The sequence below is a fragment of the Cyclopterus lumpus genome, chromosome 23 (assembly GCF_009769545.1).
Source record: "Cyclopterus lumpus isolate fCycLum1 chromosome 23, fCycLum1.pri, whole genome shotgun sequence".
Classification (NCBI taxonomy): domain Eukaryota; kingdom Metazoa; phylum Chordata; class Actinopteri; order Perciformes; family Cyclopteridae; genus Cyclopterus; species Cyclopterus lumpus.
In genome coordinates, this window is record NC_046988.1 from 8388474 (window position 1) to 8408609 (window position 20136).

A 20136-nucleotide genomic window follows, 5' to 3' on the forward strand; every position below is an offset into this window, starting at 1 on the left:
CCAAGATGGGGCTCTAACTCGCAACCTTTTCTTTTGTTGTGCGAGGCCCGGCTAGCTCAGACGGCAGAGCATGAGACTCTTAATCTCAGGGTCGTGGGTTCGAGCCCCACGTTGGGCTGTGATGTTTTAGACTAGGATTTATCCTCAGATGAAGTTGTTGTCGATTACCCCAACAAAACAACTATACATGGAACTGTTACAGACTTTGCAAGAGTAGATAGATTGAATCTCTCAAAAGTGTCTTGCACCTGTGTGTTTCCTGACGCACTCTTGAGTCCAGTTGGAAGCGGTTATGCACTATACAACTTTTGGCCAGAAGTCCAATGGCACTTTGTACAGCTTTTAGAACAGTAGTCCTCCGTACAAACAAGAATAGTTTGTCAGCTGTCAGGATGGCCGAGTGGTCAAAGGCGCCAGACTCAAGGGTTGACTCCTTCCTCAGCAAAGAGGCTTCTGGTCTCCAATTGGAGGCGTGGGTTCAAATCCCACTTCTGACAGATCATTTTACCTGCAGGTTTCATCCCTCAGTCCAAACAACTGTCACCCAAGATGGAGCTCTGACTCGCAACCTTTTCTTTTGTTGTGCGAGGCCCGGCTAGCTCAGACGGCAGAGCATGAGACTCTTAATCTCAGGGTCGTGGGTTCGAGCCCCACGTTGGGCTGTGATGTTTTAGACTAGGACTTATCCTCAGATGAAGTTGTTGTCGATTACCCCAACAAAACAACTATACATGGAACTGTTACAGACTTTGCAAGAGTAGATAGATTGAATCTCTCAAAAGTGTCTTGCACCTGTGTGTTTCCTGACGCACTCTTGAGTCCAGTTGGAAGCGGTTATGCACTATACAACTTTTGGCCAGAAGTCCAATGGCACTTTGTACAGCTTTTAGAACAGTAGTCCTCCGTACAAACAAGAATAGTTTGTCAGCTGTCAGGATGGCCGAGTGGTCAAAGGCGCCAGACTCAAGGGTTGACTCCTTCCTCAGCAAAGAGGCTTCTGGTCTCCAATTGGAGGCGTGGGTTCAAATCCCACTTCTGACAGATCATTTTACCTGCAGGTTTCATCCCTCAGTCCAAACAACTGTCACCCAAGATGGAGCTCTGACTCGCAACCTTTTCTTTTGTTGTGCGAGGCCCGGCTAGCTCAGACGGCAGAGCATGAGACTCTTAATCTCAGGGTCGTGGGTTCGAGCCCCACGTTGGGCTGTGAAGTTTTAGACTAGGACTTATCCTCAGATGAAGTTGTTGTCGATTACCCCAACAAAACAACTATACATGGAACTGTTACAGACTTTGCAAGAGTAGATAGATTGAATCTCTCAAAAGTGTCTTGCACCTGTGTGTTTCCTGACGCACTCTTGAGTCCAGTTGGAAGCGGTTATGCACTATACAACTTTTGGCCAGAAGTCCAATGGCACTTTGTACAGCTTTTAGAACAATAGTCCTCCGTACAAACAAGAATAGTTTGTCAGCTGTCAGGATGGCCGAGTGGTCTAAGGCGCCAGACTCAAGGGTTGACTCCTTCCTCAGCAAAGAGGCTTCTGGTCTCCAATTGGAGGCGTGGGTTCAAATCCCACTTCTGACAGATCATTTTACCTGCAGGTTTCATCCCTCAGTCCAAACAACTGTCACCCAAGATGGGGCTCTAACTCGCAACCTTTTCTTTTGTTGTGCGAGGCCCGGCTAGCTCAGACGGCAGAGCATGAGACTCTTAATCTCAGGGTCGTGGGTTCGAGCCCCACGTTGGGCTGTGATGTTTTAGACTAGGACTTATCCTCAGATGAAGTTGTTGTCGATTACCCCAACAAAACAACTATACATGGAACTGTTACAGACTTTGCAAGAGTAGATAGATTGAATCTCTCAAAAGTGTCTTGCACCTGTGTGTTTCCTGACGCACTCTTGAGTCCAGTTGGAAGCGGTTATGCACTATACAACTTTTGGCCAGAAGTCCAATGGCACTTTGTACAGCTTTTAGAACAGTAGTCCTCCGTACAAACAAGAATAGTTTGTCAGCTGTCAGGATGGCCGAGTGGTCTAAGGCGCCAGACTCAAGGGTTGACTCCTTCCTCAGCAAAGAGGCTTCTGGTCTCCAATTGGAGGCGTGGGTTCAAATCCCACTTCTGACAGATCATTTTACCTGCAGGTTTCATCCCTCAGTCCAAACAACTGTCACCCAAGATGGGGCTCTGACTCGCAACCTTTTCTTTTGTTGTGCGAGGCCCGGCTAGCTCAGACGGCAGAGCATGAGACTCTTAATCTCAGGGTCGTGGTTTCGAGCCCCACGTTGGGCTGTGATGTTTTAGACTAGGACTTATCCTCAGATGAAGTTGTTGTCGATTACCCCAACAAAACAACTATACATGGAACTGTTACAGACTTTGCAAGAGTAGATAGATTGAATCTCTCAAAAGTGTCTTGCACCTGTGTGTTTCCTGACGCACTCTTGAGTCCAGTTGGAAGCGGTTATGCACTATACAACTTTTGGCCAGAAGTCCAATGGCACTTTGTACAGCTTTTAGAACAGTAGTCCTCCGTACAAACAAGAATAGTTTGTCAGCTGTCAGGATGGCCGAGTGGTCAAAGGCGCCAGACTCAAGGGTTGACTCCTTCCTCAGCAAAGAGGCTTCTGGTCTCCAATTGGAGGCGTGGGTTCAAATCCCACTTCTGACAGATCATTTTACCTGCAGGTTTCATCCCTCAGTCCAAACAACTGTCACCCAAGATGGGGCTCTGACTCGCAACCTTTTCTTTTGTTGTGCGAGGCCCGGCTAGCTCAGACGGCAGAGCATGAGACTCTTAATCTCAGGGTCGTGGGTTCGAGCCCCACGTTGGGCTGTGATGTTTTAGACTAGGACTTATCCTCAGATGAAGTTGTTGTCGATTACCCCAACAAAACAACTATACATGGAACTGTTACAGACTTTGCAAGAGTAGATAGATTGAATCTCTCAAAAGTGTCTTGCACCTGTGTGTTTCCTGACGCACTCTTGAGTCCAGTTGGAAGCGGTTATGCACTATACAACTTTTGGCCAGAAGTCCAATGGCACTTTGTACACCTTTTAGAACAGTAGTCCTCCGTACAAACAAGAATAGTTTGTCAGCTGTCAGGATGGCCGAGTGGTCAAAGGCGCCAGACTCAAGGGTTGACTCCTTCCTCAGCAAAGAGGCTTCTGGTCTCCAATTGGAGGCGTGGGTTCAAATCCCACTTCTGACAGATCATTTTACCTGCAGGTTTCATCCCTCAGTCCAAACAACTGTCACCCAAGATGGGGCTCTAACTCGCAACCTTTTCTTTTGTTGTGCGAGGCCCGGCTAGCTCAGACGGCAGAGCATGAGACTCTTAATCTCAGGGTCGTGGGTTCGAGCCCCACGTTGGGCTGTGATGTTTTAGACTAGGATTTATCCTCAGATGAAGTTGTTGTCGATTACCCCAACAAAACAACTATACATGGAACTGTTACAGACTTTGCAAGAGTAGATAGATTGAATCTCTCAAAAGTGTCTTGCACCTGTGTGTTTCCTGACGCACTCTTGAGTCCAGTTGGAAGCGGTTATGCACTATACAACTTTTGGCCAGAAGTCCAATGGCACTTTGTACAGCTTTTAGAACAGTAGTCCTCCGTACAAACAAGAATAGTTTGTCAGCTGTCAGGATGGCCGAGTGGTCAAAGGCGCCAGACTCAAGGGTTGACTCCTTCCTCAGCAAAGAGGCTTCTGGTCTCCAATTGGAGGCGTGGGTTCAAATCCCACTTCTGACAGATCATTTTACCTGCAGGTTTCATCCCTCAGTCCAAACAACTGTCACCCAAGATGGGGCTCTGACTCGCAACCTTTTCTTTTGTTGTGCGAGGCCCGGCTAGCTCAGACGGCAGAGCATGAGACTCTTAATCTCAGGGTCGTGGGTTCGAGCCCCACGTTGGGCTGTGATGTTTTAGACTAGGACTTATCCTCAGATGAAGTTGTTGTCGATTACCCCAACAAAACAACTATACATGGAACTGTTACAGACTTTGCAAGAGTAGATAGATTGAATCTCTCAAAAGTGTCTTGCACCTGTGTGTTTCCTGACGCACTCTTGAGTCCAGTTGGAAGCGGTTATGCACTATACAACTTTTGGCCAGAAGTCCAATGGCACTTTGTACAGCTTTTAGAACAGTAGTCCTCCGTACAAACAAGAATAGTTTGTCAGCTGTCAGGATGGCCGAGTGGTCAAAGGCGCCAGACTCAAGGGTTGACTCCTTCCTCAGCAAAGAGGCTTCTGGTCTCCAATTGGAGGCGTGGGTTCAAATCCCACTTCTGACAGATCATTTTACCTGCAGGTTTCATCCCTCAGTCCAAACAACTGTCACCCAAGATGGAGCTCTGACTCGCAACCTTTTCTTTTGTTGTGCGAGGCCCGGCTAGCTCAGACGGCAGAGCATGAGACTCTTAATCTCAGGGTCGTGGGTTCGAGCCCCACGTTGGGCTGTGAAGTTTTAGACTAGGACTTATCCTCAGATGAAGTTGTTGTCGATTACCCCAACAAAACAACTATACATGGAACTGTTACAGACTTTGCAAGAGTAGATAGATTGAATCTCTCAAAAGTGTCTTGCACCTGTGTGTTTCCTGACGCACTCTTGAGTCCAGTTGGAAGCGGTTATGCACTATACAACTTTTGGCCAGAAGTCCAATGGCACTTTGTACAGCTTTTAGAACAGTAGTCCTCCGTACAAACAAGAATAGTTTGTCAGCTGTCAGGATGGCCGAGTGGTCTAAGGCGCCAGACTCAAGGGTTGACTCCTTCCTCAGCAAAGAGGCTTCTGGTCTCCAATTGGAGGCGTGGGTTCAAATCCCACTTCTGACAGATCATTTTACCTGCAGGTTTCATCCCTCAGTCCAAACAACTGTCACCCAAGATGGGGCTCTGACTCGCAACCTTTTCTTTTGTTGTGCGAGGCCCGGCTAGCTCAGACGGCAGAGCATGAGACTCTTAATCTCAGGGTCGTGGGTTCGAGCCCCACGTTGGGCTGTGAAGTTTTAGACTAGGACTTATCCTCAGATGAAGTTGTTGTCGATTACCCCAACAAAACAACTATACATGGAACTGTTACAGACTTTGCAAGAGTAGATAGATTGAATCTCTCAAAAGTGTCTTGCACCTGTGTGTTTCCTGACGCACTCTTGAGTCCAGTTGGAAGCGGTTATGCACTATACAACTTTTGGCCAGAAGTCCAATGGCACTTTGTACAGCCTTTTAGAACAGTAGTCCTCCGTACAAACAAGAATAGTTTGTCAGCTGTCAGGATGGCCGAGTGGTCAAAGGCGCCAGACTCAAGGGTTGACTCCTTCCTCAGCAAAGAGGCTTCTGGTCTCCAATTGGAGGCGTGGGTTCAAATCCCACTTCTGACAGATCATTTTACCTGCAGGTTTCATCCCTCAGTCCAAACAACTGTCACCCAAGATGGGGCTCTAACTCGCAACCTTTTCTTTTGTTGTGCGAGGCCCGGCTAGCTCAGACGGCAGAGCATGAGACTCTTAATCTCAGGGTCGTGGGTTCGAGCCCCACGTTGGGCTGTGATGTTTTAGACTAGGACTTATCCTCAGATGAAGTTGTTGTCGATTACCCCAACAAAACAACTATACATGGAACTGTTACAGACTTTGCAAGAGTAGATAGATTGAATCTCTCAAAAGTGTCTTGCACCTGTGTGTTTCCTGACGCACTCTTGAGTCCAGTTGGAAGCGGTTATGCACTATACAACTTTTGGCCAGAAGTCCAATGGCACTTTGTACACCTTTTAGAACAGTAGTCCTCCGTACAAACAAGAATAGTTTGTCAGCTGTCAGGATGGCCGAGTGGTCTAAGGCGCCAGACTCAAGGGTTGACTCCTTCCTCAGCAAAGAGGCTTCTGGTCTCCAATTGGAGGCGTGGGTTCAAATCCCACTTCTGACAGATCATTTTACCTGCAGGTTTCATCCCTCAGTCCAAACAACTGTCACCCAAGATGGGGCTCTGACTCGCAACCTTTTCTTTTGTTGTGCGAGGCCCGGCTAGCTCAGACGGCAGAGCATGAGACTCTTAATCTCAGGGTCGTGGGTTCGAGCCCCACGTTGGGCTGTGATGTTTTAGACTAGGACTTATCCTCAGATGAAGTTGTTGTCGATTACCCCAACAAAACAACTATACATGGAACTGTTACAGACTTTGCAAGAGTAGATAGATTGAATCTCTCAAAAGTGTCTTGCACCTGTGTGTTTCCTGACGCACTCTTGAGTCCAGTTGGAAGCGGTTATGCACTATACAACTTTTGGCCAGAAGTCCAATGGCACTTTGTACAGCTTTTAGAACAGTAGTCCTCCGTACAAACAAGAATAGTTTGTCAGCTGTCAGGATGGCCGAGTGGTCAAAGGCGCCAGACTCAAGGGTTGACTCCTTCCTCAGCAAAGAGGCTTCTGGTCTCCAATTGGAGGCGTGGGTTCAAATCCCACTTCTGACAGATCATTTTACCTGCAGGTTTCATCCCTCAGTCCAAACAACTGTCACCCAAGATGGGGCTCTGACTCGCAACCTTTTCTTTTGTTGTGCGAGGCCCGGCTAGCTCAGACGGCAGAGCATGAGACTCTTAATCTCAGGGTCGTGGGTTCGAGCCCCACGTTGGGCTGTGATGTTTTAGACTAGGACTTATCCTCAGATGAAGTTGTTGTCGATTACCCCAACAAAACAACTATACATGGAACTGTTACAGACTTTGCAAGAGTAGATAGATTGAATCTCTCAAAAGTGTCTTGCACCTGTGTGTTTCCTGACGCACTCTTGAGTCCAGTTGGAAGCGGTTATGCACTATACAACTTTTGGCCAGAAGTCCAATGGCACTTTGTACAGCTTTTAGAACAGTAGTCCTCCGTACAAACAAGAATAGTTTGTCAGCTGTCAGGATGGCCGAGTGGTCAAAGGCGCCAGACTCAAGGGTTGACTCCTTCCTCAGCAAAGAGGCTTCTGGTCTCCAATTGGAGGCGTGGGTTCAAATCCCACTTCTGACAGATCATTTTACCTGCAGGTTTCATCCCTCAGTCCAAACAACTGTCACCCAAGATGGGGCTCTGACTCGCAACCTTTTCTTTTGTTGTGCGAGGCCCGGCTAGCTCAGACGGCAGAGCATGAGACTCTTAATCTCAGGGTCGTGGGTTCGAGCCCCACGTTGGGCTGTGATGTTTTAGACTAGGACTTATCCTCAGATGAAGTTGTTGTCGATTACCCCAACAAAACAACTATACATGGAACTGTTACAGACTTTGCAAGAGTAGATAGATTGAATCTCTCAAAAGTGTCTTGCACCTGTGTGTTTCCTGACGCACTCTTGAGTCCAGTTGGAAGCGGTTATGCACTATACAACTTTTGGCCAGAAGTCCAATGGCACTTTGTACAGCTTTTAGAACAGTAGTCCTCCGTACAAACAAGAATAGTTTGTCAGCTGTCAGGATGGCCGAGTGGTCTAAGGCGCCAGACTCAAGGGTTGACTCCTTCCTCAGCAAAGAGGCTTCTGGTCTCCAATTGGAGGCGTGTGTTCAAATCCCACTTCTGACAGATCATTTTACCTGCAGGTTTCATCCCTCAGTCCAAACAACTGTCACCCAAGATGGGGCTCTGACTCGCAACCTTTTCTTTTGTTGTGCGAGGCCCGGCTAGCTCAGACGGCAGAGCATGAGACTCTTAATCTCAGGGTCGTGGGTTCGAGCCCCACGTTGGGCTGTGAATGTTTTAGACTAGGACTTATCCTCAGATGAAGTTGTTGTCGATTACCCCAACAAAACAACTATACATGGAACTGTTACAGACTTTGCAAGAGTAGATAGATTGAATCTCTCAAAAGTGTCTTGCACCTGTGTGTTTCCTGACGCACTCTTGAGTCCAGTTGGAAGCGGTTATGCACTATACAACTTTTGGCCAGAAGTCCAATGGCACTTTGTACAGCTTTTAGAACAGTAGTCCTCCGTACAAACAAGAATAGTTTGTCAGCTGTCAGGATGGCCGAGTGGTCTAAAGGCGCCAGACTCAAGGGTTGACTCCTTCCTCAGCAAAGAGGCTTCTGGTCTCCAATTGGAGGCGTGGGTTCAAATCCCACTTCTGACAGATCATTTTACCTGCAGGTTTCATCCCTCAGTCCAAACAACTGTCACCCAAGATGGGGCTCTGAACTCGCAACCTTTTCTTTTGTTGTGCGAGGCCCGGCTAGCTCAGACGGCAGAGCATGAGACTCTTAATCTCAGGGTCGTGGGTTCGAGCCCCACGTTGGGCTGTGATGTTTTAGACTAGGACTTATCCTCAGATGAAGTTGTTGTCGATTACCCCAACAAAACAACTATACATGGAACTGTTACAGACTTTGCAAGAGTAGATAGATTGAATCTCTCAAAAGTGTCTTGCACCTGTGTGTTTCCTGACGCACTCTTGAGTCCAGTTGGAAGCGGTTATGCACTATACAACTTTTGGCCAGAAGTCCAATGGCACTTTGTACAGCTTTTAGAACAGTAGTCCTCCGTACAAACAAGAATAGTTTGTCAGCTGTCAGGATGGCCGAGTGGTCAAAGGCGCCAGACTCAAGGGTTGACTCCTTCCTCAGCAAAGAGGCTTCTGGTCTCCAATTGGAGGCGTGGGTTCAAATCCCACTTCTGACAGATCATTTTACCTGCAGGTTTCATCCCTCAGTCCAAACAACTGTCACCCAAGATGGGGCTCTGACTCGCAACCTTTTCTTTTGTTGTGCGAGGCCCGGCTAGCTCAGACGGCAGAGCATGAGACTCTTAATCTCAGGGTCGTGGTTTCGAGCCCCACGTTGGGCTGTGATGTTTTAGACTAGGACTTATCCTCAGATGAAGTTGTTGTCGATTACCCCAACAAAACAACTATACATGGAACTGTTACAGACTTTGCAAGAGTAGATAGATTGAATCTCTCAAAAGTGTCTTGCACCTGTGTGTTTCCTGACGCACTCTTGAGTCCAGTTGGAAGCGGTTATGCACTATACAACTTTTGGCCAGAAGTCCAATGGCACTTTGTACACCTTTTAGAACAATAGTCCTCCATACAAACAAGAATAGTTTGTCAGCTGTCAGGATGGCCGAGTGGTCTAAGGCGCCAGACTCAAGGGTTGACTCCTTCCTCAGCAAAGAGGCTTCTGGTCTCCAATTGGAGGCGTGGGTTCAAATCCCACTTCTGACAGATCATTTTACCTGCAGGTTTCATCCCTCAGTCCAAACAACTGTCACCCAAGATGGGGCTCTAACTCGCAACCTTTTCTTTTGTTGTGCGAGGCCCGGCTAGCTCAGACGGCAGAGCATGAGACTCTTAATCTCAGGGTCGTGGGTTCGAGCCCCACGTTGGGCTGTGATGTTTTAGACTAGGACTTATCCTCAGATGAAGTTGTTGTCGATTACCCCAACAAAACAACTATACATGGAACTGTTACAGACTTTGCAAGAGTAGATAGATTGAATCTCTCAAAAGTGTCTTGCACCTGTGTGTTTCCTGACGCACTCTTGAGTCCAGTTGGAAGCGGTTATGCACTATACAACTTTTGGCCAGAAGTCCAATGGCACTTTGTACAGCTTTTAGAACAGTAGTCCTCCGTACAAACAAGAATAGTTTGTCAGCTGTCAGGATGGCCGAGTGGTCAAAGGCGCCAGACTCAAGGGTTGACTCCTTCCTCAGCAAAGAGGCTTCTGGTCTCCAATTGGAGGCGTGGGTTCAAATCCCACTTCTGACAGATCATTTTACCTGCAGGTTTCATCCCTCAGTCCAAACAACTGTCACCCAAGATGGGGCTCTGAACTCGCAACCTTTTCTTTTGTTGTGCGAGGCCCGGCTAGCTCAGACGGCAGAGCATGAGACTCTTAATCTCAGGGTCGTGGGTTCGAGCCCCACGTTGGGCTGTGATGTTTTAGACTAGGACTTATCCTCAGATGAAGTTGTTGTCGATTACCCCAACAAAACAACTATACATGGAACTGTTACAGACTTTGCAAGAGTAGATAGATTGAATCTCTCAAAAGTGTCTTGCACCTGTGTGTTTCCTGACGCACTCTTGAGTCCAGTTGGAAGCGGTTATGCACTATACAACTTTTGGCCAGAAGTCCAATGGCACTTTGTACAGCTTTTAGAACAGTAGTCCTCCGTACAAACAAGAATAGTTTGTCAGCTGTCAGGATGGCCGAGTGGTCTAAAGGCGCCAGACTCAAGGGTTGACTCCTTCCTCAGCAAAGAGGCTTCTGGTCTCCAATTGGAGGCGTGGGTTCAAATCCCACTTCTGACAGATCATTTTACCTGCAGGTTTCATCCCTCAGTCCAAACAACTGTCACCCAAGATGGGGCTCTAACTCGCAACCTTTTCTTTTGTTGTGCGAGGCCCGGCTAGCTCAGACGGCAGAGCATGAGACTCTTAATCTCAGGGTCGTGGGTTCGAGCCCCACGTTGGGCTGTGATGTTTTAGACTAGGACTTATCCTCAGATGAAGTTGTTGTCGATTACCCCAACAAAACAACTATACATGGAACTGTTACAGACTTTGCAAGAGTAGATAGATTGAATCTCTCAAAAGTGTCTTGCACCTGTGTGTTTCCTGACGCACTCTTGAGTCCAGTTGGAAGCGGTTATGCACTATACAACTTTTGGCCAGAAGTCCAATGGCACTTTGTACAGCTTTTAGAACAGTAGTCCTCCGTACAAACAAGAATAGTTTGTCAGCTGTCAGGATGGCCGAGTGGTCTAAGGCGCCAGACTCAAGGGTTGACTCCTTCCTCAGCAAAGAGGCTTCTGGTCTCCAATTGGAGGCGTGGGTTCAAATCCCACTTCTGACAGATCATTTTACCTGCAGGTTTCATCCCTCAGTCCAAACAACTGTCACCCAAGATGGAGCTCTGACTCGCAACCTTTTCTTTTGTTGTGCGAGGCCCGGCTAGCTCAGACGGCAGAGCATGAGACTCTTAATCTCAGGGTCGTGGGTTCGAGCCCCACGTTGGGCTGTGATGTTTTAGACTAGGACTTATCCTCAGATGAAGTTGTTGTCGATTACCCCAACAAAACAACTATACATGGAACTGTTACAGACTTTGCAAGAGTAGATAGATTGAATCTCTCAAAAGTGTCTTGCACCTGTGTGTTTCCTGACGCACTCTTGAGTCCAGTTGGAAGCGGTTATGCACTATACAACTTTTGGCCAGAAGTCCAATGGCACTTTGTACAGCTTTTAGAACAATAGTCCTCCGTACAAACAAGAATAGTTTGTCAGCTGTCAGGATGGCCGAGTGGTCTAAGGCGCCAGACTCAAGGGTTGACTCCTTCCTCAGCAAAGAGGCTTCTGGTCTCCAATTGGAGGCGTGGGTTCAAATCCCACTTCTGACAGATCATTTTACCTGCAGGTTTCATCCCTCAGTCCAAACAACTGTCACCCAAGATGGGGCTCTGACTCGCAACCTTTTCTTTTGTTGTGCGAGGCCCGGCTAGCTCAGACGGCAGAGCATGAGACTCTTAATCTCAGGGTCGTGGGTTCGAGCCCCACGTTGGGCTGTGATGTTTTAGACTAGGACTTATCCTCAGATGAAGTTGTTGTCGATTACCCCAACAAAACAACTATACATGGAACTGTTACAGACTTTGCAAGAGTAGATAGATTGAATCTCTCAAAAGTGTCTTGCACCTGTGTGTTTCCTGACGCACTCTTGAGTCCAGTTGGAAGCGGTTATGCACTATACAACTTTTGGCCAGAAGTCCAATGGCACTTTGTACAGCTTTTAGAACAGTAGTCCTCCGTACAAACAAGAATAGTTTGTCAGCTGTCAGGATGGCCGAGTGGTCAAAGGCGCCAGACTCAAGGGTTGACTCCTTCCTCAGCAAAGAGGCTTCTGGTCTCCAATTGGAGGCGTGGGTTCAAATCCCACTTCTGACAGATCATTTTACCTGCAGGTTTCATCCCTCAGTCCAAACAACTGTCACCCAAGATGGGGCTCTAACTCGCAACCTTTTCTTTTGTTGTGCGAGGCCCGGCTAGCTCAGACGGCAGAGCATGAGACTCTTAATCTCAGGGTCGTGGGTTCGAGCCCCACGTTGGGCTGTGATGTTTTAGACTAGGACTTATCCTCAGATGAAGTTGTTGTCGATTACCCCAACAAAACAACTATACATGGAACTGTTACAGACTTTGCAAGAGTAGATAGATTGAATCTCTCAAAAGTGTCTTGCACCTGTGTGTTTCCTGACGCACTCTTGAGTCCAGTTGGAAGCGGTTATGCACTATACAACTTTTGGCCAGAAGTCCAATGGCACTTTGTACAGCTTTTAGAACAGTAGTCCTCCGTACAAACAAGAATAGTTTGTCAGCTGTCAGGATGGCCGAGTGGTCAAAGGCGCCAGACTCAAGGGTTGACTCCTTCCTCAGCAAAGAGGCTTCTGGTCTCCAATTGGAGGCGTGGGTTCAAATCCCACTTCTGACAGATCATTTTACCTGCAGGTTTCATCCCTCAGTCCAAACAACTGTCACCCAAGATGGAGCTCTGACTCGCAACCTTTTCTTTTGTTGTGCGAGGCCCGGCTAGCTCAGACGGCAGAGCATGAGACTCTTAATCTCAGGGTCGTGGGTTCGAGCCCCACGTTGGGCTGTGAAGTTTTAGACTAGGACTTATCCTCAGATGAAGTTGTTGTCGATTACCCCAACAAAACAACTATACATGGAACTGTTACAGACTTTGCAAGAGTAGATAGATTGAATCTCTCAAAAGTGTCTTGCACCTGTGTGTTTCCTGACACACTCTTGAGTCCAGTTGGAAGCGGTTATGCACTATACAACTTTTGGCCAGAAGTCCAATGGCACTTTGTACAGCTTTTAGAACAGTAGTCCTCCGTACAAACAAGAATAGTTTGTCAGCTGTCAGGATGGCCGAGTGGTCAAAGGCGCCAGACTCAAGGGTTGACTCCTTCCTCAGCAAAGAGGCTTCTGGTCTCCAATTGGAGGCGTGGGTTCAAATCCCACTTCTGACAGATCATTTTACCTGCAGGTTTCATCCCTCAGTCCAAACAACTGTCACCCAAGATGGGGCTCTGACTCGCAACCTTTTCTTTTGTTGTGCGAGGCCCGGCTAGCTCAGACGGCAGAGCATGAGACTCTTAATCTCAGGGTCGTGGGTTCGAGCCCCACGTTGGGCTGTGATGTTTTAGACTAGGATTTATCCTCAGATGAAGTTGTTGTCGATTACCCCAACAAAACAACTATACATGGAACTGTTACAGACTTTGCAAGAGTAGATAGATTGAATCTCTCAAAAGTGTCTTGCACCTGTGTGTTTCCTGACGCACTCTTGAGTCCAGTTGGAAGCGGTTATGCACTATACAACTTTTGGCCAGAAGTCCAATGGCACTTTGTACAGCTTTTAGAACAGTAGTCCTCCGTACAAACAAGAATAGTTTGTCAGCTGTCAGGATGGCCGAGTGGTCTAAGGCGCCAGACTCAAGGGTTGACTCCTTCCTCAGCAAAGAGGCTTCTGGTCTCCAATTGGAGGCGTGGGTTCAAATCCCACTTCTGACAGATCATTTTACCTGCAGGTTTCATCCCTCAGTCCAAACAACTGTCACCCAAGATGGGGCTCTAACTCGCAACCTTTTCTTTTGTTGTGCGAGGCCCGGCTAGCTCAGACGGCAGAGCATGAGACTCTTAATCTCAGGGTCGTGGGTTCGAGCCCCACGTTGGGCTGTGATGTTTTAGACTAGGACTTATCCTCAGATGAAGTTGTTGTCGATTACCCCAACAAAACAACTATACATGGAACTGTTACAGACTTTGCAAGAGTAGATAGATTGAATCTCTCAAAAGTGTCTTGCACCTGTGTGTTTCCTGACGCACTCTTGAGTCCAGTTGGAAGCGGTTATGCACTATACAACTTTTGGCCAGAAGTCCAATGGCACTTTGTACAGCTTTTAGAACAGTAGTCCTCCGTACAAACAAGAATAGTTTGTCAGCTGTCAGGATGGCCGAGTGGTCTAAGGCGCCAGACTCAAGGGTTGACTCCTTCCTCAGCAAAGAGGCTTCTGGTCTCCAATTGGAGGCGTGGGTTCAAATCCCACTTCTGACAGATCATTTTACCTGCAGGTTTCATCCCTCAGTCCAAACAACTGTCACCCAAGATGGAGCTCTGACTCGCAACCTTTTCTTTTGTTGTGCGAGGCCCGGCTAGCTCAGACGGCAGAGCATGAGACTCTTAATCTCAGGGTCGTGGGTTCGAGCCCCACGTTGGGCTGTGATGTTTTAGACTAGGACTTATCCTCAGATGAAGTTGTTGTCGATTACCCCAACAAAACAACTATACATGGAACTGTTACAGACTTTGCAAGAGTAGATAGATTGAATCTCTCAAAAGTGTCTTGCACCTGTGTGTTTCCTGACGCACTCTTGAGTCCAGTTGGAAGCGGTTATGCACTATACAACTTTTGGCCAGAAGTCCAATGGCACTTTGTACAGCTTTTAGAACAGTAGTCCTCCGTACAAACAAGAATAGTTTGTCAGCTGTCAGGATGGCCGAGTGGTCAAAGGCGCCAGACTCAAGGGTTGACTCCTTCCTCAGCAAAGAGGCTTCTGGTCTCCAATTGGAGGCGTGGGTTCAAATCCCACTTCTGACAGATCATTTTACCTGCAGGTTTCATCCCTCAGTCCAAACAACTGTCACCCAAGATGGGGCTCTGACTCGCAACCTTTTCTTTTGTTGTGCGAGGCCCGGCTAGCTCAGACGGCAGAGCATGAGACTCTTAATCTCAGGGTCGTGGGTTCGAGCCCCACGTTGGGCTGTGATGTTTTAGACTAGGACTTATCCTCAGATGAAGTTGTTGTCGATTACCCCAACAAAACAACTATACATGGAACTGTTACAGACTTTGCAAGAGTAGATAGATTGAATCTCTCAAAAGTGTCTTGCACCTGTGTGTTTCCTGACGCACTCTTGAGTCCAGTTGGAAGCGGTTATGCACTATACAACTTTTGGCCAGAAGTCCAATGGCACTTTGTACAGCCTTTTAGAACAGTAGTCCTCCGTACAAACAAGAATAGTTTGTCAGCTGTCAGGATGGCCGAGTGGTCTAAGGCGCCAGACTCAAGGGTTGACTCCTTCCTCAGCAAAGAGGCTTCTGGTCTCCAATTGGAGGCGTGGGTTCAAATCCCACTTCTGACAGATCATTTTACCTGCAGGTTTCATCCCTCAGTCCAAACAACTGTCACCCAAGATGGGGCTCTAACTCGCAACCTTTTCTTTTGTTGTGCGAGGCCCGGCTAGCTCAGACGGCAGAGCATGAGACTCTTAATCTCAGGGTCGTGGGTTCGAGCCCCACGTTGGGCTGTGATGTTTTAGACTAGGACTTATCCTCAGATGAAGTTGTTGTCGATTACCCCAACAAAACAACTATACATGGAACTGTTACAGACTTTGCAAGAGTAGATAGATTGAATCTCTCAAAAGTGTCTTGCACCTGTGTGTTTCCTGACGCACTCTTGAGTCCAGTTGGAAGCGGTTATGCACTATACAACTTTTGGCCAGAAGTCCAATGGCACTTTGTACACCTTTTAGAACAGTAGTCCTCCGTACAAACAAGAATAGTTTGTCAGCTGTCAGGATGGCCGAGTGGTCAAAGGCGCCAGACTCAAGGGTTGACTCCTTCCTCAGCAAAGAGGCTTCTGGTCTCCAATTGGAGGCGTGGGTTCAAATCCCACTTCTGACAGATCATTTTACCTGCAGGTTTCATCCCTCAGTCCAAACAACTGTCACCCAAGATGGGGCTCTAACTCGCAACCTTTTCTTTTGTTGTGCGAGGCCCGGCTAGCTCAGACGGCAGAGCATGAGACTCTTAATCTCAGGGTCGTGGGTTCGAGCCCCACGTTGGGCTGTGATGTTTTAGACTAGGACTTATCCTCAGATGAAGTTGTTGTCGATTACCCCAACAAAACAACTATACATGGAACTGTTACAGACTTTGCAAGAGTAGATAGATTGAATCTCTCAAAAGTGTCTTGCACCTGTGTGTTTCCTGACGCACTCTTGAGTCCAGTTGGAAGCGGTTATGCACTATACAACTTTTGGCCAGAAGTCCAATGGCACTTTGTACAGCTTTTAGAACAGTAGTCCTCCGTACAAACAAGAATAGTTTGTCAGCTGTCAGGATGGCCGAGTGGTCAAAGGCGCCAGACTCAAGGGTTGACTCCTTCCTCAGCAAAGAGGCTTCTGGTCTCCAATTGGAGGCGTGGGTTCAAATCCCACTTCTGACAGATCATTTTACCTGCAGGTTTCATCCCTCAGTCCAAACAACTGTCACCCAAGATGGGGCTCTAACTCGCAACCTTTTCTTTTGTTGTGCGAGGCCCGGCTAGCTCAGACGGCAGAGCATGAGACTCTTAATCTCAGGGTCGTGGGTTCGAGCCCCACGTTGGGCTGTGATGTTTTAGACTAGGACTTATCCTCAGATGAAGTTGTTGTCGATTACCCCAACAAAACAACTATACATGGAACTGTTACAGACTTTGCAAGAGTAGATAGATTGAATCTCTCAAAAGTGTCTTGCACCTGTGTGTTTCCTGACGCACTCTTGAGTCCAGTTGGAAGCGGTTATGCACTATACAACTTTTGGCCAGAAGTCCAATGGCACTTTGTACAGCTTTTAGAACAGTAGTCCTCCGTACAAACAAGAATAGTTTGTCAGCTGTCAGGATGGCCGAGTGGTCAAAGGCGCCAGACTCAAGGGTTGACTCCTTCCTCAGCAAAGAGGCTTCTGGTCTCCAATTGGAGGCGTGGGTTCAAATCCCACTTCTGACAGATCATTTTACCTGCAGGTTTCATCCCTCAGTCCAAACAACTGTCACCCAAGATGGGGCTCTGACTCGCAACCTTTTCTTTTGTTGTGCGAGGCCCGGCTAGCTCAGACGGCAGAGCATGAGACTCTTAATCTCAGGGTCGTGGGTTCGAGCCCCACGTTGGGCTGTGATGTTTTAGACTAGGATTTATCCTCAGATGAAGTTGTTGTCGATTACCCCAACAAAACAACTATACATGGAACTGTTACAGACTTTGCAAGAGTAGATAGATTGAATCTCTCAAAAGTGTCTTGCACCTGTGTGTTTCCTGACGCACTCTTGAGTCCAGTTGGAAGCGGTTATGCACTATACAACTTTTGGCCAGAAGTCCAATGGCACTTTGTACAGCTTTTAGAACAGTAGTCCTCCGTACAAACAAGAATAGTTTGTCAGCTGTCAGGATGGCCGAGTGGTCAAAGGCGCCAGACTCAAGGGTTGACTCCTTCCTCAGCAAAGAGGCTTCTGGTCTCCAATTGGAGGCGTGGGTTCAAATCCCACTTCTGACAGATCATTTTACCTGCAGGTTTCATCCCTCAGTCCAAACAACTGTCACCCAAGATGGGGCTCTGAACTCGCAACCTTTTCTTTTGTTGTGCGAGGCCCGGCTAGCTCAGACGGCAGAGCATGAGACTCTTAATCTCAGGGTCGTGGGTTCGAGCCCCACGTTGGGCTGTGATGTTTTAGACTAGGATTTATCCTCAGATGAAGTTGTTGTCGATTACCCCAACAAAACAACTATACATGGAACTGTTACAGACTTTGCAAGAGTAGATAGATTGAATCTCTCAAAAGTGTCTTGCACCTGTGTGTTTCCTGACGCACTCTTGAGTCCAGTTGGAAGCGGTTATGCACTATACAACTTTTGGCCAGAAGTCCAATGGCACTTTGTACAGCTTTTAGAACAGTAGTCCTCCGTACAAACAAGAATAGTTTGTCAGCTGTCAGGATGGCCGAGTGGTCAAAGGCGCCAGACTCAAGGGTTGACTCCTTCCTCAGCAAAGAGGCTTCTGGTCTCCAATTGGAGGCGTGGGTTCAAATCCCACTTCTGACAGATCATTTTACCTGCAGGTTTCATCCCTCAGTCCAAACAACTGTCACCCAAGATGGGGCTCTAACTCGCAACCTTTTCTTTTGTTGTGCGAGGCCCGGCTAGCTCAGACGGCAGAGCATGAGACTCTTAATCTCAGGGTCGTGGGTTCGAGCCCCACGTTGGGCTGTGATGTTTTAGACTAGGACTTATCCTCAGATGAAGTTGTTGTCGATTACCCCAACAAAACAACTATACATGGAACTGTTACAGACTTTGCAAGAGTAGATAGATTGAATCTCTCAAAAGTGTCTTGCACCTGTGTGTTTCCTGACGCACTCTTGAGTCCAGTTGGAAGCGGTTATGCACTATACAACTTTTGGCCAGAAGTCCAATGGCACTTTGTACACCTTTTAGAACAGTAGTCCTCCGTACAAACAAGAATAGTTTGTCAGCTGTCAGGATGGCCGAGTGGTCAAAGGCGCCAGACTCAAGGGTTGACTCCTTCCTCAGCAAAGAGGCTTCTGGTCTCCAATTGGAGGCGTGGGTTCAAATCCCACTTCTGACAGATCATTTTACCTGCAGGTTTCATCCCTCAGTCCAAACAACTGTCACCCAAGATGGGGCTCTGACTCGCAACCTTTTCTTTTGTTGTGCGAGGCCCGGCTAGCTCAGACGGCAGAGCATGAGACTCTTAATCTCAGGGTCGTGGGTTCGAGCCCCACGTTGGGCTGTGATGTTTTAGACTAGGACTTATCCTCAGATGAAGTTGTTGTCGATTACCCCAACAAAACAACTATACATGGAACTGTTACAGACTTTGCAAGAGTAGATAGATTGAATCTCTCAAAAGTGTCTTGCACCTGTGTGTTTCCTGACGCACTCTTGAGTCCAGTTGGAAGCGGTTATGCACTATACAACTTTTGGCCAGAAGTCCAATGGCACTTTGTACACCTTTTAGAACAATAGTCCTCCATACAAACAAGAATAGTTTGTCAGCTGTCAGGATGGCCGAGTGGTCTAAGGCGCCAGACTCAAGGGTTGACTCCTTCCTCAGCAAAGAGGCTTCTGGTCTCCAATTGGAGGCGTGGGTTCAAATCCCACTTCTGACAGATCATTTTACCTGCAGGTTTCATCCCTCAGTCCAAACAACTGTCACCCAAGATGGGGCTCTAACTCGCAACCTTTTCTTTTGTTGTGCGAGGCCCGGCTAGCTCAGACGGCAGAGCATGAGACTCTTAATCTCAGGGTCGTGGGTTCGAGCCCCACGTTGGGCTGTGATGTTTTAGACTAGGACTTATCCTCAGATGAAGTTGTTGTCGATTACCCCAACAAAACAACTATACATGGAACTGTTACAGACTTTGCAAGAGTAGATAGATTGAATCTCTCAAAAGTGTCTTGCACCTGTGTGTTTCCTGACGCACTCTTGAGTCCAGTTGGAAGCGGTTATGCACTATACAACTTTTGGCCAGAAGTCCAATGGCACTTTGTACAGCTTTTAGAACAGTAGTCCTCCGTACAAACAAGAATAGTTTGTCAGCTGTCAGGATGGCCGAGTGGTCTAAGGCGCCAGACTCAAGGGTTGACTCCTTCCTCAGCAAAGAGGCTTCTGGTCTCCAATTGGAGGCGTGGGTTCAAATCCCACTTCTGACAGATCATTTTACCTGCAGGTTTCATCCCTCAGTCCAAACAACTGTCACCCAAGATGGGGCTCTGAACTCGCAACCTTTTCTTTTGTTGTGCGAGGCCCGGCTAGCTCAGACGGCAGAGCATGAGACTCTTAATCTCAGGGTCGTGGGTTCGAGCCCCACGTTGGGCTGTGAAGTTTTAGACTAGGACTTATCCTCAGATGAAGTTGTTGTCGATTACCCCAACAAAACAACTATACATGGAACTGTTACAGACTTTGCAAGAGTAGATAGATTGAATCTCTCAAAAGTGTCTTGCACCTGTGTGTTTCCTGACGCACTCTTGAGTCCAGTTGGAAGCGGTTATGCACTATACAACTTTTGGCCAGAAGTCCAATGGCACTTTGTACAGCTTTTAGAACAGTAGTCCTCCGTACAAACAAGAATAGTTTGTCAGCTGTCAGGATGGCCGAGTGGTCTAAGGCGCCAGACTCAAGGGTTGACTCCTTCCTCAGCAAAGAGGCTTCTGGTCTCCAATTGGAGGCGTGGGTTCAAATCCCACTTCTGACAGATCATTTTACCTGCAGGTTTCATCCCTCAGTCCAAACAACTGTCA

At 47.6% G+C, this 20136-nt stretch overlaps 1 protein-coding gene and 37 non-coding genes across 38 annotated transcripts in view; all 38 read left to right on the forward strand.

Moving 5' to 3' along the window:
- The window catches only part of LOC117726370 (ELKS/Rab6-interacting/CAST family member 1-like), a 157376-nt gene that overhangs the window by 89018 nt on the left and 48222 nt on the right, over positions 1 to 20136 (forward strand). The gene's annotated exons all lie outside the window — the stretch shown is intronic.
- On the forward strand, positions 387 to 497 carry trnal-caa. Its single transcript has 2 exons — positions 387 to 424; positions 452 to 497. It is a non-coding gene; the product is annotated as a tRNA-Leu (tRNA).
- On the forward strand, positions 931 to 1041 carry trnal-caa. The gene is made up of 2 exons: positions 931 to 968; positions 996 to 1041. It is a non-coding gene; the product is annotated as a tRNA-Leu (tRNA).
- On the forward strand, positions 1475 to 1585 carry trnal-caa. Its single transcript has 2 exons — positions 1475 to 1512; positions 1540 to 1585. It is a non-coding gene; the product is annotated as a tRNA-Leu (tRNA).
- Positions 2019 to 2129, forward strand: trnal-caa. Its single transcript has 2 exons — positions 2019 to 2056; positions 2084 to 2129. It is a non-coding gene; the product is annotated as a tRNA-Leu (tRNA).
- trnal-caa lies at positions 2563 to 2673 on the forward strand. The gene is made up of 2 exons: positions 2563 to 2600; positions 2628 to 2673. It is a non-coding gene; the product is annotated as a tRNA-Leu (tRNA).
- Positions 3107 to 3217, forward strand: trnal-caa. Its single transcript has 2 exons — positions 3107 to 3144; positions 3172 to 3217. It is a non-coding gene; the product is annotated as a tRNA-Leu (tRNA).
- On the forward strand, positions 3651 to 3761 carry trnal-caa. The gene is made up of 2 exons: positions 3651 to 3688; positions 3716 to 3761. It is a non-coding gene; the product is annotated as a tRNA-Leu (tRNA).
- trnal-caa lies at positions 4195 to 4305 on the forward strand. Its single transcript has 2 exons — positions 4195 to 4232; positions 4260 to 4305. It is a non-coding gene; the product is annotated as a tRNA-Leu (tRNA).
- Positions 4739 to 4849, forward strand: trnal-caa. The gene is made up of 2 exons: positions 4739 to 4776; positions 4804 to 4849. It is a non-coding gene; the product is annotated as a tRNA-Leu (tRNA).
- trnal-caa lies at positions 5284 to 5394 on the forward strand. Its single transcript has 2 exons — positions 5284 to 5321; positions 5349 to 5394. It is a non-coding gene; the product is annotated as a tRNA-Leu (tRNA).
- On the forward strand, positions 5828 to 5938 carry trnal-caa. The gene is made up of 2 exons: positions 5828 to 5865; positions 5893 to 5938. It is a non-coding gene; the product is annotated as a tRNA-Leu (tRNA).
- On the forward strand, positions 6372 to 6482 carry trnal-caa. The gene is made up of 2 exons: positions 6372 to 6409; positions 6437 to 6482. It is a non-coding gene; the product is annotated as a tRNA-Leu (tRNA).
- trnal-caa lies at positions 6916 to 7026 on the forward strand. Its single transcript has 2 exons — positions 6916 to 6953; positions 6981 to 7026. It is a non-coding gene; the product is annotated as a tRNA-Leu (tRNA).
- trnal-caa lies at positions 7460 to 7570 on the forward strand. The gene is made up of 2 exons: positions 7460 to 7497; positions 7525 to 7570. It is a non-coding gene; the product is annotated as a tRNA-Leu (tRNA).
- trnal-caa lies at positions 8005 to 8116 on the forward strand. The gene is made up of 2 exons: positions 8005 to 8043; positions 8071 to 8116. It is a non-coding gene; the product is annotated as a tRNA-Leu (tRNA).
- On the forward strand, positions 8551 to 8661 carry trnal-caa. Its single transcript has 2 exons — positions 8551 to 8588; positions 8616 to 8661. It is a non-coding gene; the product is annotated as a tRNA-Leu (tRNA).
- On the forward strand, positions 9095 to 9205 carry trnal-caa. The gene is made up of 2 exons: positions 9095 to 9132; positions 9160 to 9205. It is a non-coding gene; the product is annotated as a tRNA-Leu (tRNA).
- On the forward strand, positions 9639 to 9749 carry trnal-caa. The gene is made up of 2 exons: positions 9639 to 9676; positions 9704 to 9749. It is a non-coding gene; the product is annotated as a tRNA-Leu (tRNA).
- On the forward strand, positions 10184 to 10295 carry trnal-caa. Its single transcript has 2 exons — positions 10184 to 10222; positions 10250 to 10295. It is a non-coding gene; the product is annotated as a tRNA-Leu (tRNA).
- On the forward strand, positions 10729 to 10839 carry trnal-caa. Its single transcript has 2 exons — positions 10729 to 10766; positions 10794 to 10839. It is a non-coding gene; the product is annotated as a tRNA-Leu (tRNA).
- Positions 11273 to 11383, forward strand: trnal-caa. The gene is made up of 2 exons: positions 11273 to 11310; positions 11338 to 11383. It is a non-coding gene; the product is annotated as a tRNA-Leu (tRNA).
- On the forward strand, positions 11817 to 11927 carry trnal-caa. The gene is made up of 2 exons: positions 11817 to 11854; positions 11882 to 11927. It is a non-coding gene; the product is annotated as a tRNA-Leu (tRNA).
- trnal-caa lies at positions 12361 to 12471 on the forward strand. Its single transcript has 2 exons — positions 12361 to 12398; positions 12426 to 12471. It is a non-coding gene; the product is annotated as a tRNA-Leu (tRNA).
- Positions 12905 to 13015, forward strand: trnal-caa. The gene is made up of 2 exons: positions 12905 to 12942; positions 12970 to 13015. It is a non-coding gene; the product is annotated as a tRNA-Leu (tRNA).
- On the forward strand, positions 13449 to 13559 carry trnal-caa. The gene is made up of 2 exons: positions 13449 to 13486; positions 13514 to 13559. It is a non-coding gene; the product is annotated as a tRNA-Leu (tRNA).
- On the forward strand, positions 13993 to 14103 carry trnal-caa. Its single transcript has 2 exons — positions 13993 to 14030; positions 14058 to 14103. It is a non-coding gene; the product is annotated as a tRNA-Leu (tRNA).
- Positions 14537 to 14647, forward strand: trnal-caa. Its single transcript has 2 exons — positions 14537 to 14574; positions 14602 to 14647. It is a non-coding gene; the product is annotated as a tRNA-Leu (tRNA).
- trnal-caa lies at positions 15082 to 15192 on the forward strand. Its single transcript has 2 exons — positions 15082 to 15119; positions 15147 to 15192. It is a non-coding gene; the product is annotated as a tRNA-Leu (tRNA).
- Positions 15626 to 15736, forward strand: trnal-caa. Its single transcript has 2 exons — positions 15626 to 15663; positions 15691 to 15736. It is a non-coding gene; the product is annotated as a tRNA-Leu (tRNA).
- Positions 16170 to 16280, forward strand: trnal-caa. Its single transcript has 2 exons — positions 16170 to 16207; positions 16235 to 16280. It is a non-coding gene; the product is annotated as a tRNA-Leu (tRNA).
- Positions 16714 to 16824, forward strand: trnal-caa. Its single transcript has 2 exons — positions 16714 to 16751; positions 16779 to 16824. It is a non-coding gene; the product is annotated as a tRNA-Leu (tRNA).
- On the forward strand, positions 17258 to 17368 carry trnal-caa. The gene is made up of 2 exons: positions 17258 to 17295; positions 17323 to 17368. It is a non-coding gene; the product is annotated as a tRNA-Leu (tRNA).
- On the forward strand, positions 17803 to 17913 carry trnal-caa. Its single transcript has 2 exons — positions 17803 to 17840; positions 17868 to 17913. It is a non-coding gene; the product is annotated as a tRNA-Leu (tRNA).
- Positions 18347 to 18457, forward strand: trnal-caa. Its single transcript has 2 exons — positions 18347 to 18384; positions 18412 to 18457. It is a non-coding gene; the product is annotated as a tRNA-Leu (tRNA).
- On the forward strand, positions 18891 to 19001 carry trnal-caa. The gene is made up of 2 exons: positions 18891 to 18928; positions 18956 to 19001. It is a non-coding gene; the product is annotated as a tRNA-Leu (tRNA).
- trnal-caa lies at positions 19435 to 19545 on the forward strand. The gene is made up of 2 exons: positions 19435 to 19472; positions 19500 to 19545. It is a non-coding gene; the product is annotated as a tRNA-Leu (tRNA).
- trnal-caa lies at positions 19980 to 20090 on the forward strand. The gene is made up of 2 exons: positions 19980 to 20017; positions 20045 to 20090. It is a non-coding gene; the product is annotated as a tRNA-Leu (tRNA).